Source organism: Chlorocebus sabaeus, chromosome 1 (genome assembly GCF_047675955.1).
Source record: "Chlorocebus sabaeus isolate Y175 chromosome 1, mChlSab1.0.hap1, whole genome shotgun sequence".
Classification (NCBI taxonomy): Eukaryota; Metazoa; Chordata; class Mammalia; order Primates; family Cercopithecidae; genus Chlorocebus; species Chlorocebus sabaeus.
The window spans coordinates 16,981,904-17,001,079 of record NC_132904.1 but is presented as its reverse complement, the minus strand read 5'-3'; positions in this window follow the sequence as shown (position 1 = coordinate 17,001,079).

The following is a 19,176-nucleotide window of genomic DNA, read 5'->3' as shown; positions in this document are numbered from 1 at the left end:
AGTTCATTTTAAATTTTTATTTATTTATTTATTTTGAGCCAGAGTTTTGCTCTTGTTGCCCAGGCTGGTGTGATCTCGGCTCACTGCAACCTCTGCCTCCTGGGTTCAAGTGATCTTCCTACCTAAGCCTCCCAAGTAGCTGGGATTACAGGCGCCTACTACCACTCCCGGCTAATTTTTTTTTTTTTTTTTTTTTTTTTTAGTAGAGATTGAGTTTCACCATGTTGGCCAGTCTGGTCTCAAACTCCTGACCTCAGGAGATCCACCCACCTTGGCCTCCCAAAGTGCTGGGATTACAGGCGTGAGCCACGGCGCCTGGCCAAGCTTCCAAGTTCTGATAGCCATCCCATCCCTTCTGGGGTTTCATAGCTCTATTTGGGGCTGAATGTGGCCTCCAACATGAGAGCCTGGGCTTTACCTTCCTGCAGGCAGGTGAAGCTTCCCGACCCCAAAAGATGAATCATGGGCCGCTGTTGGGGCCAGCAGTTTTGGATGATGCCACTAGATGGCGGCAGAGAACTGGGCTGTGGAAGCAATCCTTGGCTAGGCTGTGGCAGGGCAGTGGAGCACATAGGATTGGAAAAGGAACCAGGAGGTCCATAAGGGAAGGCTAAAAACCAACAACAGGGCAAAGGAAGTGCCCTTGCCAGCAGCTGGCAGCTTTCTGTATAATTTGTTACATATGTTCATGGTATAAAAATTTAGGAAAAGAAGGAAAATTAAAAAATCCTATGTTGTCACCATTCAACAAGATGGTCCCCAATAATCCTCCCGCCTGGTATTCACGCTTTTGTGTAGCGCCTCCTCCACTGTAGCAGGGTTGGTCTGTGTGACTGGTAGATTGCAGAGAGGTGATGGCATCGCACTTCTGAGATAAAACTGTACAGTTTCTCTTTCTCTCTCTCTTGCTCTTTCTCTCTCTCTGCCTCCAGACCCCTCCCCTGCCCCTCTCTCTCCAAAACCAGCTGGCATGTTCTGAACAGCCTTGTGAGAGGCCCACGTGGTGGGCTTCTTCTGAACCTTCTGCCAACAGCTACATGAATGGGCCTGGAAGCAGGTCAGCCTTGGGATGACAGCAGCCCTGGCCGGCAGCTTGACTGCAGCTCCTGGGAGACCCCGAGCCAGAACCTACCCAGCCTCCCTGACTTGCAGAAAGCATCTGAGATGATAAATGTTTACTGTGTCAAACTTCTCTGTTTTGGGATGATTTGTTTTTTGTTTTTTTTTTTTTTTTTACTATTTAAACTTTTTTTTTTTTAAATTTATTTATTATTATTAAACTTCAAGTTGTAGGGTACATGTGCACAATGTGCAGGTTTGCTACATATGTATACTTGTGCCATGTTGGTGTGCTGCACCCATCAACCCGTCATTTACATAAGGTATAACTCCCGATGCAATCCCTCCCCCCTCCCCCCTCCCCATGATAGGCCCCGGTGTGTGATGTTCCCCTTCCCGAGTCCAAGTGATCTCATTGTTCAGTTCCCACCTATGAGTGATTTGTTACACAGAAAGAGATAACTAATATAGGCTAATACATCCCACCACATAGGTAATACCACTCTTAACATTTTACTATAAATAATTCTGTAACCTTTAGAATTCTCGCAAACACACCATACCCACCCACCCATCCACCAACCCCCCCCCACACACACCCCATATATGCATACATGCATACATCTTCATGTATTTGCTTTCATCTTTTTGCAAAACTGGAACCAAACATGTTCATATTTCTTTTTAAGATTAACATACTTCTTTGAGTAATATTTCTATTGAAGTGTGATACAGACAGAAAAATGCACTCAGCCTAGGTTGGCAGTGTGAGGAATTTTCCAAAAATGAACACACCTGTATAACCAGCACCCAAATAAAAAAAGTATATATGACTGGCATGCCGTAAGCCACCTTGGTGCCCCCTTTCAGCCACCCCCTGGCAAAACTAACCACTATCCTGGCTGCTAACCTCTTAAGTTGGTTCTGTGCTCAATTTTTTGAAATGTGCTTTTTTAAAATTAAAAAATCTTATTTTTAGAGATGAGGTCTCACTCTGTCATGCAGGCTGCAGTGCAGTGGCACCGTCATGGCTCGCTAGCTTCAGACTCCTGGGTTCCAGTGATCATCTCACCTCAGCCTCCTGAGTAGCCGGGACTACAGGTGTGTGCCACCACACCTGGCTCATGAAACTTGCTTTTTTTTTTTTCTTTTTTTTTTTGGGACGGAGTTTCACTCTTGTTGCCCAGGCTGGAGTGTGATGGCATGATCTCGGCTCCCTGCAGCCTCTGCCTCCTGGGTTCAAGCAATTCTTCTGCCTCAGCCTCCCAAGTTGGGATCACCTGTTCGAATCTCCCACTTAGCGAGGGCCACACATCCAGGATCTAAGGAATTCTGTGTTTCCACAGCTGCAGCCTTGGGTGTGAGACCAGGTGTCATGTCATGAGACCAATTTTGTCATGTCAAAATGGCATGCTCAGGTGTCATGGTTGTCTTGGATAACCTGATCCAGACCTGTAGGCCCTGATCCTGCAACCTTGGCAGTGTGAGGGTCCTTCTGAGGCATTTCATGTTCCCTGACATGGGCCATAGACTCCACGGGAAGAATCTGTGAAGGCCCTTTCAACAAATCCACTGATCCCATCCACTCCACCTGGCGTGGATGCTTGCTTACTTCCAGAACCTTTGGAGGGAGGGAGATGGCATGGCTCTTTCTTGGAAAGTTTGGAAGGCCACCATGGGCAAGAGGGGACAGACACATGCCTCATGTGACCTCACAGGTCAGCCTAGGACCTGTGACAGTGACAGGGAGACAGGTTTGGCTCAACACAAGGAAGGGCCTTTTGAGGCGCAAACTCCCCTGAGGGGCCAGCCCTCTCATGGGAGTAGCTCAAGGGAGAAGGCTTGGCTTTGGCCACTGGGAAGGTCTCTTTCCTGGACTGTGACTGGTGAGTTTGTGCCTCCCTCTGCTCTGCCTCCTAGTGTGATGTTGTTGGTCCTGGTGGCAGTGAGATGGAAAGAAGGCATCAGAGAACAAGACGGATCTGCCCTTTGAATTTGCTTCTGATGGGGAGGGGGTCATCTCAGTCACTTCATAGTAACCAGCTGAGGCAGGAGGGCACCTGGAGTGGTGGATGGGACATGGCTCTGTCCCAGCCACCAGCCTGCCTCCACTACGTTCTGCTCAGAATCCACCCTCAGCCATAATAAACCACTTACACTTGATTTTCTACACAAGAGATTGTTGGATATAAAATGCTGCAGGAATAAATGCTCAGTGCCATGAAGTAAAACCAGCACTCAGGCAAAAGTTTAATTTTCTCAGCAAGGCAATTTACTTCTGCAGAATGGTGTCACTTGCGTCAGTCAAAATCACAAGAGCACAGAGAACAAAGGAGACCAGGGAGTTTTTTATCCTTAACGCAGTGTCACTCCCCCATGGTCTGGGGTCAGACTGCAAAATCCGAGCTGACCCAATTGGCTCCTTGTACATATTTTCCTAAATATAGAAGGGGTGAGGGATGTGAGGTACGGAGGTACAGCATATGAGACGTGCAGTTTTGGGGGAACAATGGGTAGAGGTCACCAAGGGAACAGATATGAGTTATTGATTAGCGCTAACGGGAATGGGGTAGGCTGTTTACGGTAACTGGGGCAAGGAAGAACAAGAAAGTTGAGTTTGAGAACAAAGGATAAGGAAGTTAACAGGCTAAATCCTTTGAAGAGAAACTCAGAAAGATTTATTGTATCTTACAAGATTATCTTCCTTTTGCTCAAATTCTTGTATCCTTCCCCCTTTCCTTGGCCAAACTCAGCTTTAGGCATTCCTCACTCTAGAAAGCCTTCTCTTACTCTTTTCTATTTAGATTGTGCTACCATAGAATCTCACACATGCCCTTGGGGCCCAGCTGGCTCTCCCGCATAGAGCTGTTGTCAACGTTAAGAGAAAAGGTAATGTCTGGAACACAGTAAGTAATAAGTAAATGTTAGCTACTATTTTTATCATAGCATTTGGAACACAGGATTGTAATTGTGGCTTTACAATTCTGTGGGGCAGGAGCTATTTCTCATTTATCCCTGGATACCCGGAGGCCAGCACACGGCCTGGCATCTGGATACACAGTGCGTTTGCTGAATGCATGCACGCCTGAGTACAAGAATACATGGATGGAGCAGGCCTTCTCCACCATAGTACAGCTACAGGGTGTCAGGAAGAGCCTTCCAGCCAAACACTTGGATTGCATAAAATCCCAACCTTGGAGGAGGAGGACAGACTGATGTTCACGGAGTGCCTGCTCTGGGTGGGGCTTGACACTGCCGAGCATTGCCAGATGTTCTATTAATCCTAGGAGATGAGTTTGCTGCGGGTTCCAAAATGTGCCCTGCAGCTCAGCAGAGTACCCTCAGAACAGCACCCTGGATCGTTTGGGGCTGATCTCGTCTTGCTTTCATGCCCCGTCCTGCTGATGGCGAAGGGCTGTGGAAAGCATGGACTTGTCTGTTAAAGGCGATTCAGTGTCTTCTGGTTAAAAACTGTTTTTCTTTTTTTTCTTTTTTTTTTTTTTTTTTTGAGACGGAGTCTCGCTCTGTCATCCAGGTTGGAGTGCAGTGACCGGATCTCAGCTCACTGCAAGCTCCGCCTCCCGGGTTTACGCCATTCTCCTGCCTCAGCCTCCCGAGTAGCTGGGACTACAGGCGCCCGCCACCTCGCCCGGCTAGTTTTTTGTATTTTTTAGTAGAGATGGGGTTTCACCGTGTAGGCCAGGATGGTCTTGATCTCCTGACCTCATGATCCGCCTGTCTTGGCATCCCAAAGTGCTGGGATTACAGGCTTGAGCCACTGTGCCCGGCCTAAAAACTGTTTTTCACACAGGAACAGAAAACCAAATACCACACGTTCTCACTTGTAAGTGGGAGCTAAATGATGAGAACACATGGACACATACAGGGTAACAACACATGCTAGGGCCTGCTTGGGGGTGGAGGCTGGGAGGAGGGAGAGGATCAGGAAAAATAACTAGTGGATACCAGACTTAATACCCACCTGGGTAATGAAATAATCTGTACAACAAACCCCCGTGACACGTTTACCTGTACAACAAAATTGCACATGGATCTCTGAACTTAAAAGTTAAAAAAAAAAGCCCAATTGTTTTTTAGGCTAACTCAGGTTCTCTTTGGTAAATGCTCAGTCTTGAAAGTTATCTCTATCCACTCTCCTCCTTTGATTATTTTCAAATTTTTAAATTTTTTTGAGATGGGGTCTTGCAATGTTGCCCACGCTGGTCTTGAACTCCTGGGCTCAAGTGATCCTCCCACCTCGGCCTCCTGAGTAGCTGGGATGACAAGCGTTGGCCATCGTGCCTGGCTTCCTTTGTTTTTTTTTTAAGATGGAGGCTAGAGGAGGGGGAAGCCTGTGTCTTCTCATAGCGGTGGGGTGGAAACCCTTCTGGTCTTCAGGCCATTCTGTGGCTTTCACTGGCTCTTGCTGATATATCCTACCCTGCGTATCTCCAGGTGTTGCCTGTTATTGCTGAATCTGATGGAGACAAAATGAGTCTCCCTTTCCCCTTGGCCATGTTTGTTGCTCCTGGCCGTGGACTCTGTCATTACAGAGGATTAATTAATCATTAATTAATGATTGTCCTCAATCCATTATTGAGGACCCTGCTTTAGGCTGCCTCCTTGTCTGGACCTCAAGTTTCATGGTCTGTGTGGCTGCTCAGCATCCCTGGGATAGGGTACATGGGAAGTTCCCGGTCTCTCGCACATGCACACTGCAGCTCTGCTTTCACCCATGCGGCTCTGCTGCTCCTGTGCTGTGCTGGAAGTGGGGCAAAGCTCCTATCTGGATGTTCTCAACATCTTGTTCAGCCTTATCTGGAATTTCTTCCTGACTTTTTGTTGCCCTGAGTCCCAATTCCCCTGCAAAAGGGTAGGATGCTGGGATGGATCTTTGTCAGGGGCCCAGGTGGTATCCTCAGGGCCTCTAGTCTCATCCTCTCTGAATGTCTCTTTCCACTGCATATCCAGCCAGAGCCTCTTCATGCCCTCCCTGTTTTATCCTCAGTTTTCTCTCTCCTCAGTTACAATAAAATTGTGTGCTCAGATTCTGAGCTTTCCTCTTAAAAAAAAGCTTTTTTTTAAAGACAGGGTCTCGCTGTGTTCCCAGGCTAGAATGCGGTGGTGCAAACCTGGCTCAGGCTCACTGCAGCCTTGACCTCCTGGGCTCAGGGCTCAAGCAATCCTCCCACCTCGGTCTCTCGAGTATCTGGGACCACAGGTGCACATCACCATGTCTGGCAATTTTTTTTTTTTTTTTGGTAGAGGCAGGTTCTTGCCATGTTGCCCATGCTGGTCTCAAATTCCTAGGCTCAAACGATCCTCCTGCCTTGGCCTCCCAAAGTGCTGGGACTATGCTTTGAGCCACTGCACCTGGACATTCTCTGGATAAGTAAAGACAGTTTTTTGAAATTTAGAAATCCCTTTCTCTTTCCACTAAACTTGGCTTTCCAGATTATTTTCACATGAGAGGTTCAAAAAAGTCTATTTTAACAGTTATAACCAAACTAGAACTTTTTATAGCCAGGGCCTGCCCTCCACATAAAATATTAAAATTATTATAGACCTCTGAGTTTGACACACACACACACACATACATACATATACACATTTCGAGACAGGGTCTCACTCTGTTGCCCAGGCTGGAGTGCAGTGGCATGATCTCGGCTCACTGCAGCTTCCGCCTCTCGAGTTCAAGCGATTCTCATGTCTCAGCCTCCCAAGTAGCTGGGATTACAGATGCACGCCACCATGCCTGGCTAAGTTTTTGTATTTTCAGTAGAGATGGGGTTTCACCATGTTGGCCAGGCTGGTCTTGAACTCCTGACCTTAAGTGATCCTCCCACCTTGGCCTTCCAAAGTGTTGGGATCACAGGCATGAGCCATCGCACCCAGCCATATCTGTTGGTTTGATGGGAGGGAAGCAGAAGGAACAAAGCATAGATTGGTTTAGCAGGAAAATGAAACAATCATCAATTTCTATCAGCCCCTGTGAAGTCCTTATTAAAAAAGTGGAAATAATTAGTATCTTGCCAAAGCCACACAGCTAGTAAATGGCAAGCCTGGGAATTGAGCTCCCATCTATTTGGCTTAAAAATCTGGGCTCTCTCCATGACTCCACCCCAGCTTTGCAAGAGGGAGTTACTTCTAAGATGCAGCTTTCAGATGCTGACATTCCTGCTGACTTAGCATAAGTAGCAGGGTCAGGAGACACATGATCACTTGGGAGCAGAGAAACTGGGAAGGGGAAAAGGAAAACCTAGGAAAGGGTTTGGGCGGGGAAGAGAAATGCGAAAGGTACCTGGCAGACTCGCGGGACTGGCAGGGAGGTGGGTTTAGGTACAAGCTTTAGGCTTTGGCATTAGATGGTCCTGGCTGACCATCTGCTAGGTGTGATGCTGCAGGCAAGCCACCCCACCTCTTTGAATCTCTGATTCTTCATCTGCAAACTGAGAACCATGATCGCATTTACTCATAGTTTTAAATGAGATAGTGTGTGCATTTTCAAGATGAACTGCTAGCCTTTATATAGACAGAGGCACAAAGTTTCCTTGGAGTAGTGTCTCTATTCTAAGAAGTTAACTGAATGCCCTGTTTAACAGTCCAGAGATTGTGATGTAGGAACCTATTATGTGTTTCCTGAGGCAGACCACTCTCCCCTGGGTAGAGATGGATTTTCATCCAGAGCAAGGGGCTTTCAGGAAAGGAAGGGATGAGACCCTGTCTTTTGTTTTGTTTTTGAGATGGAGTCTCACTCTGTCACTCAGGCGGGAGTGCAGTGGTGCAATCTTGGCTCACTGCAACCTCTGCCTCCCAGGTTCCAGCAATTCTCCTGCCTCAGCCTTCTGAGTAGCTGGGATTACAGGTGCCCACCTCTATGCCTGGCTAATTTTTGTATTTTTAGTAGAGACAGGGTTTCACCATGTTGACCAGGCTGGTCTCGAACTCCTGACCTTGGGTGATCTGCCCACCTCAGCCTCCCAAAGTGCTGGGATTATAGGTGTGAGCCCCCATATCCAGTGAGACCCTGTCTTTTGCTCTCTGAGATTTGCAATTAAGGAAACCTATTTTGGTGGTTTAGGGAGATGTTGACGATGATCCATCTGCCTAGAAGAATATTAAAAGCCCCAAGGGGATCCTACCATGAGGGAAAGGGGTACCTGTGTTGATGCTGTAGGCTCAGGACTGAGGTTTGCGTAGGAGGCTTGATTTGGTGCAGCATGTGCTGGAGCTGGAAGCTTCTCTGGATCCAACCATCCTTGACCACTGTGTTTGGGGATCAATAGCTGAGCATGAACAAAGAGAACAGTGACCTTGGAGCACAAGTATGGAAGCTAATCATGGCATGGTGGAAGTCAGACCTGCAGCAGCATCACTGTAGCAGTGGGCGGAAGACACATGCCCACCAGATTATATGGGACCAACTGCATGATAATGACTGAAAACAAGGATTGGCCAGATTTTTAATGTCCTCTCTTTCCACATGACTTTTTGGAAGCAGGAGTCCTTTTGACTGAGTGTTCCTGGGAAGTTCTTGGACAATTTGGGATGTAGATGGGATCTGGCATTGTGTGAGAGAGAATGGACTTCCTGATAATAAGACAGGTGAGGCCTTGAGCCATTAGTTGGATTAAAAAAAAGATGTGATTTAATTTTTATTTTCCAGGTGGTGAGATAGATTGTAGGAATTGGAGTAAATTAATGGCTGCATAATAAACAACCCCTTGATCTCAATGGCCTATTCTCATACCCCAGTTTCATGTGGTTGGCAGCCACTCAAGAACCTACACTGGTAGGGGTTGTACAACCTTTAACCTAAACCTCTCAAGTGTTGTGGGAAGTCAGGGACCCCAAACGGAGGGACCAGCTGGAGCCGTGGCAGAGGAACATAAATTGTGACGATTTCATGGACATTTGTCAGTTCCCAAATAATACTTTTATAATTTCTTTCTTTTTTTTTTTTTTTTTTTTTTTTGAGACAGTGTCTCGCTCTGTCGCCCGGGCTGGAGTGCAGTGGCCGGATCTCAGCTCACTGCAAGCTCCGCCTCCCAGGTTTACGCCATTCTCCTGCCTCAGCCTCCTGAGTAGCTGGGACTACAGGCGCCCACCACCTTGCCCAGCTAGTTTTTTGTATTTTTTTTAGTAGAGACGGGGTTTCACTGTGTTAGCCAGGATGGTCTCAATCTCCTGACCTCGTGATCCGCCCGTCTTGGCCTCCCAACGTGCTGGGATTACAGGCTTGAGCCACTGCGCCCGGCCCCTACTTTTGTAATTTCTTATACCTGTTTTACTTTATTCTCTTAATCCTGTTATCTTCATAAACTAAGGATGTAGGTCACCTCAGGACCACTATGATAATTGTGTTAACTGTACAAATTGATTGTAAAACATGTGTGTTTGAACAATAAGAAATCAGTGCACCTTGAAAAAGAACAGAATAACAGCGATTTTTAGGGAACAAGGGAAGACAACCATAAGGTCTGACTGCCTGCAGGGTTGGGCAAAAAGAGCCATATTTTTCTTCTTGCAGAGAGCCTATAAATGGACGTGCAAGTAGGGAAGATATCACTAAATTATTTTCCTAGCAAGGAATATTGATATTAATACTCTGGGAAAGGAATTCATTCCCTGGGAGGAGGTCTATAAATGGCTGCTCTGGGAATGTCTGTCCTATGCGGTTGAGATAAGGACTGAGATACGCCCTGGTCTCCTGCAGTACCCTCAGGCTTACTAGGATTGGGAAACTCCATTCTGGTAAATTTTTGGTCAGACTGGTTCTCTGCTCTCAAACCCTGTTTTCTGTTAAGATGTTTATCAAGACAATATGTGCACCACTGAACATAGACCTTTATCAGGAGTTCTGCCTTTTGCCCTTTGTCATGTTTCCTCAGCAGCATGTGATCTTTGTTCTGCTTTTTGCCCTTTGAAGCATGTGATCTTTGTACCTACTCCCTGTTCGTACACCCCTCCACTTTTGAAATCCTTAATAAAAACCTGCTGGTTTTGAGGCTCGGGTGGGCCTCATGGTCCTCCCAGTATGTGATGTCACCCCTGGTGGCCCAACTGTAAAATTCCTCTCTTTGTGCTCTTTCTCTTTATTTCTCAGCTGGCTGACACTTATGGAAAATAGAAAGAACCTATGTTGAAATATTGGGGGCAGGTTTCCTCAATACTCAAGGTCACCCCAAGTGTCACCATTCAGCTGGTAGACAAAGAAGAGAAGGCCAAAGGCAATGTGTGGGCAGTTTTTATGGACAAGTTGGGAAGTGACATACAGTCAATTTTCTGTATTCACTGGTTCTGAATTCGCAGATTCAACCAGTTGCAGATTGAAAATATTTGGAGAAAAATATCTATCAATAAAACCCACAAACATTTAAAATAAAAGATAAAAATAATAGCAATATAATAATGAAACATAAAATAAAAGATACAATATAACAACCATTTAGATAGCATTTGCACTGTATTAGGTATTATACGTAATCTAGATGATTTAAGGTCACAGGAGGATGTGCATAGTTTATATGACAACGTGACACTACTTTATGTAAAGAACTTGAGCATCCATACATTTTGGTGTCCACCAGCGTCCTGGAACCAATCCCTTGTGGATACCAAGGGACATCTGTGTATGACTCTCATCCACATTCCATTGATAGGGAAATGGTATTTAACTGCATGCCCAGGAAGAAGATAACTGGATGTTGGTGGGTATTGGCATTCTCTGCCACATGTGTCAGGAGGTTGAATAAAGTGCTCAGCCCAGGGTCCAGTGCACAGCAGGGATTCCATAAATGGCAGTGTCCTTTCCGCTTCCAGAGCAACCTGTATAGGGAAGGAGTAGAGGAGAAATGAATGGCCTCTGTTTTTCTGCATTGGCACAGTGGCCCAGCTGCTTCCGAATGTGTTGTTATGGACCTTAAAGGGGTGCTAGTTAAAAATTATGTCTTAATTTTGGCCCGCAGTAAGGTTACAGGAGGAATCTGGAACCCTAAGTCCTGGCTTATCAGTGACCTGAACGTTTAGTGAGGATGTTTTTTCCCAACCTCCAATCATGCCTTTAATTATGTAGTTGGAGCTGCTGAGAATCTCAGGGAGGTAAAAGAAGTTCTCAGGTAGCTCTGAAGAACCCCTTAGAGGATGACATTAATTTGCTTCTTTGAAAACTTTTCCTAACTCTCTGCCTCAGCTCCTTAGGGTATAATTAGTTGCTAAAGGCTGTCACCATGCCATAAAACCTGGGTGCGGGCCCAGAGGGCAGAGGGCTGAATGATCATCAAAACTTACAGAAAGAAGAACTAATTGGCCCCTTTTCTTCCCTTGATGATCCCTGTAGCAGCAGAGAACATTTTCCACTAAATTCAAAGAGGTCAATGTCTGAGTTATGGAGGGTTGGTGGAAACACCTGAATATGTGGATTCAATCTACAAGTGTTCTTTTTTTTTTTCATTTAAAGTATTATGTTTTGCAACTTGCTTTTTTGGTTAACTAATAATATATTTTGGAGCTTTTTGAATGTCAGTATATGTAGATGTATCCATTCTTTTAACTTTTTCATAGTATTTTATTTTACACATGCACCAAAATGTGTGTGTGTATGTATCAATCTCAAGATTGAGCTAATTATACTCTTTGTTTCATCACTGATCCATGTACAGTCTCATTTGTTTATTTATTTCGTCTTTATTCTTTTTTTTTTTTTTTGAGATGGAGTCTCACTCTGTTGCCCAGGCTGGAGTGCAGTGACACAATCTCGGCTCACTGCAACCTCTGCCTGCTAGGTTCAAGTGATCCTCCTGCCTCAGCCTCCTGGGTAGCTGGAATTACAAGCATATGCCACGAAGCCCAGCTAATTTTTGTAGTTTTAGTAGACATAGGGTTTCACCATATTGGCCAGGCTGGTCTTGAACTCTGACTTCTAGAGATCCATCAGCCTTGGCCTCTCGAAGTGCTGGCATTACAGGTGTGAGCCACCACGCCTGGCCTGTCTTCATTCTTCTCTTATCTCCCACATCTTCCATATAAGCAACGTTCCATTGTGTTTAGGTAGACCTTTTTTGGGTACATTGCAAATAATGTTTTATATGATAAACAATGCTGCAGTGTCTTTGTATACATCACTGTTGGGCCATTTGCAATATTACTTCAGGAGAGGTAAACAGGAGAATTTCTGGCTCACTGGGATGCACATTACATTTTCAAGGAGGTGGCCAAATTGTCCTGCTAGAAAGCTGAACAACTCAGTTTGTTATGTTAGGATAGGTCATGGCAGCAAATGGTCCAGAAAACTCCAAGGGCTTCATCAACATCAGGTGGCGGTGCTGAGTAGTGTCAGATTGGTGGGTGGCGGTTCTCTTGTCATTCAGGAATATCAGCTAAGGTCTCTGCATTATCTGCACCCAGGCAGGGTTTGGAGTGTGTGCACAGGAGGCTTTTATGGTCAGGCCTGCACGTGACTCACATCACTTCTCAGGTTCTATTGGATAGAACTTATTTACCTGCACTCCTGACTGCATTAGTGGTCAGCAATGTTGTCTAGCTGTGTGCCTAAACGAGGGGGGGAGAGGGCTTTGGTGGACAATTAGTGGTCTCTGACCCAGTTATTAACTTACAGGCTATCTTAGACCATTTGTGTTACTATAAAGAAATACCTGTGACTGAGTAATGTGAACTAAGCTCTGATTTCTTTTTTATCTAGCCCAAATTCCTGTCTAAGGGGTCTGGGGATTGATGCCCTACAAACCACAAATTCTCATCAGATGAGTTTTATTTAACCCTATACATCATGACTTACTTTCCAGTCTGACTCTGGCATAACATTATGTGACAAAGAACAAAACCAAAATATTTTCCAAAACATGTTTCTTTGGCTTGTTTTGAAATGGTCCTGTGAAGCTGTCCTTTGTGGGGGAAAATGTGCATCTACAAATAATCTTTAATAATATAGCTAGATCTTTTTCTTCCATGCTCTCCCAATTCTGAAGAGATTAAGTAAGAGTCTATCACCTTTTAGATATCTGAATAGGAAACGTGTGTCATTTATTGTCACTAAGGGCAGTCACTAAGATTTCAAAAGAACCTTGGTCTCTGCAATCTTTTATCTTAACAGGAACATTTCCTGTTAAGGAAATCCTGTTAAGGATTCCCTCTTTTTCTATTCATTAGAATAGTTTCAGAAGGAATGGTGCCAGCTCTTCTTTGTACCTCTGGTAGAATTTGGCTGTGAATCATCTGGTCCTGGATGTTTTTTGGTTGGTAGGCTCTTAATTATTGCCTCAGTTTCAGATATTGGTCTATTCAGGGATTCAACTTCTTCCTGATTTTGTCTTGGGAGGGTGTATGTGTCCAGGAATTTATCCATTTCTTCTAAATTTTCTAATTTATTTGCATAGAGGTGTTTATAATATTCTCTGATGGTAGTTTGTATTTCTGTGGGATTGGTGGTGATATCGCCTTTATCATTTTTTATTGCATCTATTTGATTCTTCTCTTTTTTCTTGTTTATTTGTCTTGCTAGTAGTCTATCAATTTTGTTGATCTTTTCAAAAAACCAGCTCCTGAATTCATTGATTTTTTGAAGGATTTTTGTGTCTCTATCTCCTTCAGTTCTGCTCTGATCTTAGTTATTTCTTGCCTTCTGCTAGCTTTTGACTGTGTTTGCTCTTGCTTCTCTAGTTCTTTTAATTGTGATGTTAGGGTGTCAATTTTAGATTTTTCTGCTTTCTCTTGTGGGCATTTAGTGCTATAAATTTCACTCTACACACTGCTTTAAATGTGTCCCAGAGATTCTAGTATGTTGTGTCTTCATTCTCATTGGTTTCAAAGAACATCTTTATTTCTGCCTTCATTTTGTTATATTCCCAGTAGTCATTCAGGAGCAGGTTGTTCAGTTTCCATGTAGTTGACTGGTTTTGAGTGAGTTTCTTAATCTTGAGTTCTAGTTTGATTGCACTGTGGTCTGAGAGACAGTTTGTTATAATTTCTGTTCTTTTACATTTGCTGAGGAGTGCTTTACTTCCAACTTTGTGGTCAATTTTGGAATAAGTGCGATGTGGTGCTAAGAAGAATGTATATTGTATTGATTCAGGGTGGAGAGTTCTGTAGATGTCTGTTAGGTTTGCTTGGTGCAGAGCTGGGTTCAATTCCTGGATATCCTTGTTAACTTTCTGTCTTGTTGATCTGTCTCATGTTGACAGTGGAGTGTTAAAGTCTCCCATTATTACTGTGTGGGAGTCTAAGTCTCTTTGTAGGTCTCTAAGGACTTGCTTTATGAATCTGGGTGTTCCTGTATTGGGTGCATATACATTTAGGATAGCTAGCTCTTCTTGTTGAATTGATCCCTTTACCATTATGTAATGGCCTTCTTTGTCTCTTTTGATCTTGGTTGGTTTAAAGTCTGTTTTATCAGAGATTAGGATTGCAACCCCTGCTTTTTTTTGTTTTCCATTTGCTTGGTAGATCTTCCTCCATCCCTTTATTTTGAGCCTATATGTGTCTCTGCACATGAGATGGGTCTCCTGAATACAGCACACTGATTGGTCTTGACTCTTTCTCCAATTTGCCAGTCTGTGTCTTTTAATTGGAGCATTTAGTCCATTTACATTTAAGGTTAATATTGTTATGTGTGAATTTGCTCCTGTCATTATGATGTTAGCTGGTTATTTTGTTCGTTAGTTGATGCAGTTTCTTCCTAGTATCAGTGGTCTTTACAATTTGGCATGTTTTTGCAGTGGCTGGTACCTGTTGTTCCTTTCCAGGTTTAGTGCTTCCTTCAGGAGCTCTTGTAGGGCAGGCCTAGTGGTGACAAAATCTCTAAGCATTTGCTTGTCTGTAAAGGATTTTATTTCTCCTTCACTTATGAAGCTAAGTTTGGCTGGATATGAAATTCTGGGTTGAAAATTCTTTTCTTTAAGAATGTTGAATATTGGCTCCCACTCTCTTCTGGCTTGTAGAGTTTCTGCTGAGAGTTCCACTGTTAGTCTGATGAGCTTCCCTTTGTGGGTAACCTAACCTTTCTCTCTGACTGCCCTTAACATTTTTTCCTTCATTGCAATTTTGGTGAATCTGACAATTATGTGTCTTAGTGTTGCTCTTCTCGAGGAGTATCTTTGTGGTGTTCTTGTGTTCTCTGTATTTCCTGAATTTGAATGTTGGTCTGCCTTGCTAGGTTGGGGAAGTCCTCCTGGATGATATCCTGAAGAGTGTTTTCCAGCTTGGTTCCATTCTCCCCGTCACTTTCAGGTAGACCAATCAGATGTAGATTTGATCTTTTCACATAGTCCCATATTTCTTGGAGGCTTTGTTTGTTTCTTTTTCTTTAAACTTCTTTTCTTGCCTCATTTCATTCATTTAATCATCAATCACTGATACCCTTTCTTCCACTTGGTCAAATTGGTTACTGAAGGTTGTGCATGTATCATGTAGTTCTCGTGCCATGGATTTCAGTTCCGTCTGGTCATTTAAGGTCTTCTCTACACTGTTTATTCTAGTTAGCCACTCATCTAATCTTTTTTCAAGATTTTTAGCTTCTTTGAGATGGGTTCGAACATCCTCCTTTAGCTCAGCGAAGTTTGTTATTACCAGTCATCTGAAGCCTTCTCTCCACTCGTCAAAGTCATTCTACATCCAGCTTTGTTCTGTTGAGGAGCTGCGTTCCTTTGGAGAAGAGGCACTCTGATTTTTAGAATTTTCAGCTTTTCTGCTCTGGTTTTTCTCCATCTTTGTGATTTTATCTACCTTTGGTCTTTGATGATGGTGATGTACAGATGGGGTTTTGGTGTGGATGTCCTTTCTGTTTGTTATTTTTCCTTCTAACAGTCAGGACGCACAGCTTCAGTTCTGTTGAAGTTTGCTGGAGGTTCACTCCAGACCCTGTTTGCCTGGTTATCACCAGTGGTGGCTGCAGAACAGCATACATTGTGGAACAGCAAATGTTGCTGCCTGATCCTTCCTCTGGAAGCTTCGTCTCAGAGGGGCATCTGGCTGTATGAGATGTCAGTTGGCACCTACTGGGAGGTACCTCCCAGTGAGGCTACTTGGGGGTCAGGGACCCACTTGAGGAGGCAGTCTGTTCGTTCTCAGATCTCAAACTCCATGCTGGGAGAACCACTACTCCCTTCAAAGCTGTCAGACAGGGACATTTAAGTCTGCAGAAGTTTCTGCTGCCTTTTGTTCAGCTATACCCTGCCCACAGAGGTAGAGTCTACAAAGGCAGGCAGGCCTCTTTGAGCTGTGGTGGGCTCCACCCAGTTCAAGCTTCTCAGCTGCTTTGTTTACCTACTCAAGCCTCAGCAATGGTGGACACCCCACCCCCAGCCTCACTATTGCCTTGCAGTTCCATCTCAGACTGCTGTGCTAGCAGTGAGTGAGGCTCCATGGGCATGGGACCCTCCAAGCCAGTTGCGGGATATAATCTCCTGGTGTGTCTTTTGCTAAGACTGTTGGAAAAGTGCAGTATTAGGATGGGAGTGTCCTGATTTTCCAGGTACAATCTGTCATGGCTTCCCTTGGGTAGGAAAGGGACTTCCCTGTCCCTTTGTGCTTCCCAGGTGAGGCGATGCCCTGCCCTTCTTTGGCTCGTGCTCCATGGGCTGCATCCACTGTCCAACAAGCCCCAGTGAGATGAACCCAGTACCTGGGTTGTAAATGCAGAAATCACCCACCTTCTGCATTGCTCACGCTGGGAGTTGTAGACTGGACCTGTTCCTATTTGGCCATCTTGAAACCTCCTCAGAACCTCATCTCAAATAAATAAAACTGCCTATTTGGTCTCTGATTTAGGGAGACTTGCGTATGCTCTGCTCCCAGAGCTGTGAGGTTTAGGTTAGAGTTCTTCAGGAGGTAGCTATAAAAGTTGGGGAACTTGATGTATGACATAAACCCCTTCTAGGGAGAAACAGGGACTTACTTAAATTTTTTTAAAAGATCTTTTGTTTTATGTTCATTATGTACATTCTTTTAAAAAATATTCACAACAATTTTTTTATTTCAATAGTTTTGGGGGAACAGGTGGTTTTTGGTTACATGAATAAGTTCTTTAGTGGTGACTTCTGAGATTTTGGTGCACCCATCACTTCAGCAGTGTACTCTCTACCCAGTGTATAGTCTTTTATCCCTTACCCCCTTCCATCCTTCCCCTTGGGTCATCAGATGCCATTATATCATTCTTATGCCTTTGCATCCTCACAACTGAGCTCCCACTTATAAATGAGAGCATACAATGCATGATTTTCCATTCCTGAGTTACTTCATTTAGAATAATGTTCTCCAACTCTATCCAGGTTGCTACAAATGCCATTATTTTATTCCTTTTTATGGCTGAGTAGTATTCTGTGATATATATATATATATATATATATATATATATATCCCATTTATTATATATATAGCCCATTCTTTATCCAGTTGTTGGATTGTGGGCATTGAGGTTGGTTCCGTGTGTGTGTGTGTATATATATCCCACTTATTATATATATCCCATTCTTTATCCAGTCATTGGTTGATGGGCATATAGGCTGGTTCCATATATATATATATATATATATATATATATATAAAATATATATGTGTGCATGTGATATGTACATATGTCCCATTCTTTATCCATTTGTTGGTTGATGGGCATTTAGGCTGGTTCCATATTTTTGCAATTGTGAATTATGCTGTTATAAACATGTGTGTGCAAGTGTCTTCATCTTTTTCATATAATGGCTTTTCCTCTGGGTAGATACCCAGTGGTGAGATTGCTAAATTTCAAGCGTGCCACCATGCCTGGCTAATTTTTGTATTTTTAGTAGAGATGGTGTTTCACCATGTTGGCCAGGCTAGTCTCAAACTCCTGACCTCAGTTGATCCACCTGCCTCGGCCCCCCAAAATGTTGGGATTACAGGCGTGAGCCACCACACCGGGCTGCAGTTTATGTTTTCTTGACACTCTTCTCTTTGTGGTGCTTGTTGCTCTTCTAGGTCTCACTTGGTGGCCCTCTGGAAGCTCATGATTCCTCTTTGTAACAAAGTGGCTACAGCAGTTCTAGACCTTCACTCAACACTATTCAGAGCAAATATTTCTCTCTCTTCTGGTATCTTCTGTTTACGATAGAATAAGCTTTTTTTTTTTTTCCCTGCAAATACGTCAAATGCCTTGCTGTCTCCCTGACTAGGTTACTTTCCATCCCTGAACCAAAGGGGTGGTTTTTGTAGATCTGCTTAAGCCAACCGAAGTCCACCTCTAGGTGACCAACATTATGCAAAATACATGACTGGGACTGGGATGGTGTGTTTTCACCAAAGCAAAATCTGGGTAGTTTTGACAGCAATAGAAGAAAATAGTATGGAGAAAAGAATAAAAATGCTCAAGAAGGAAACTGCAGAGTTGCTGTCAACATTAAAGACAATGGCTGCAAAATGTTTGGGATAGTGTCTGGCACATAGTAGGTACCCTGTAAATAGCAGTTATTTTATTATTGTGGCCATGATCAGCATCTTTATCACTTATGGGGTGTTTAAGACATCAGAGTCTAAGTGATCTTGAAGCGTAGAATGTTAGAACAAGAAGGGATGTGAAAGATAATTGAGACCAATTCTGTCATTTCACGGCTGTAAAACTACAAACTGTGGGGGCAATGGAACTTGCCTAATGTCCCCTTGCTGGCGGCCCCTGACCCTGACCTACCCTCTCTTTTCTTCTCCCTTCAGTTGCATATTTCAGTGGTTAACTCAGAACACTCTCCTAATGTCTGTAGCTGCCTTCTCTCAGAGTATAACTACCAGATGGTTGGGACTTCCTAAATATCTCTCAATGAATTAATTGAAACACATTTTGGAACTTTTCCTAACTTGCAGTTTATTGGCAAAGTTTCACACTAGAGACAAGAAATTCCATTGGGAAACTTAGTCCCCTGATTACAGCTGTGGCTCAATTTATTTCAAATAGTTCAAAGCATCTCAATGTTGAAAAACAGTTGTTGGTCTTCTAGTGAGTGGCTGGGTTTTCTAAACTAAAAACCAGAATTTAAAAATCATTATTTAGTTGCTTCCTGTAGTTTAGTTTTTTCTGTTTTTTAATAGTTGATCCAGAGACTGATCAGGGGATTGGTTTCCTGAATCCTTCCTTTT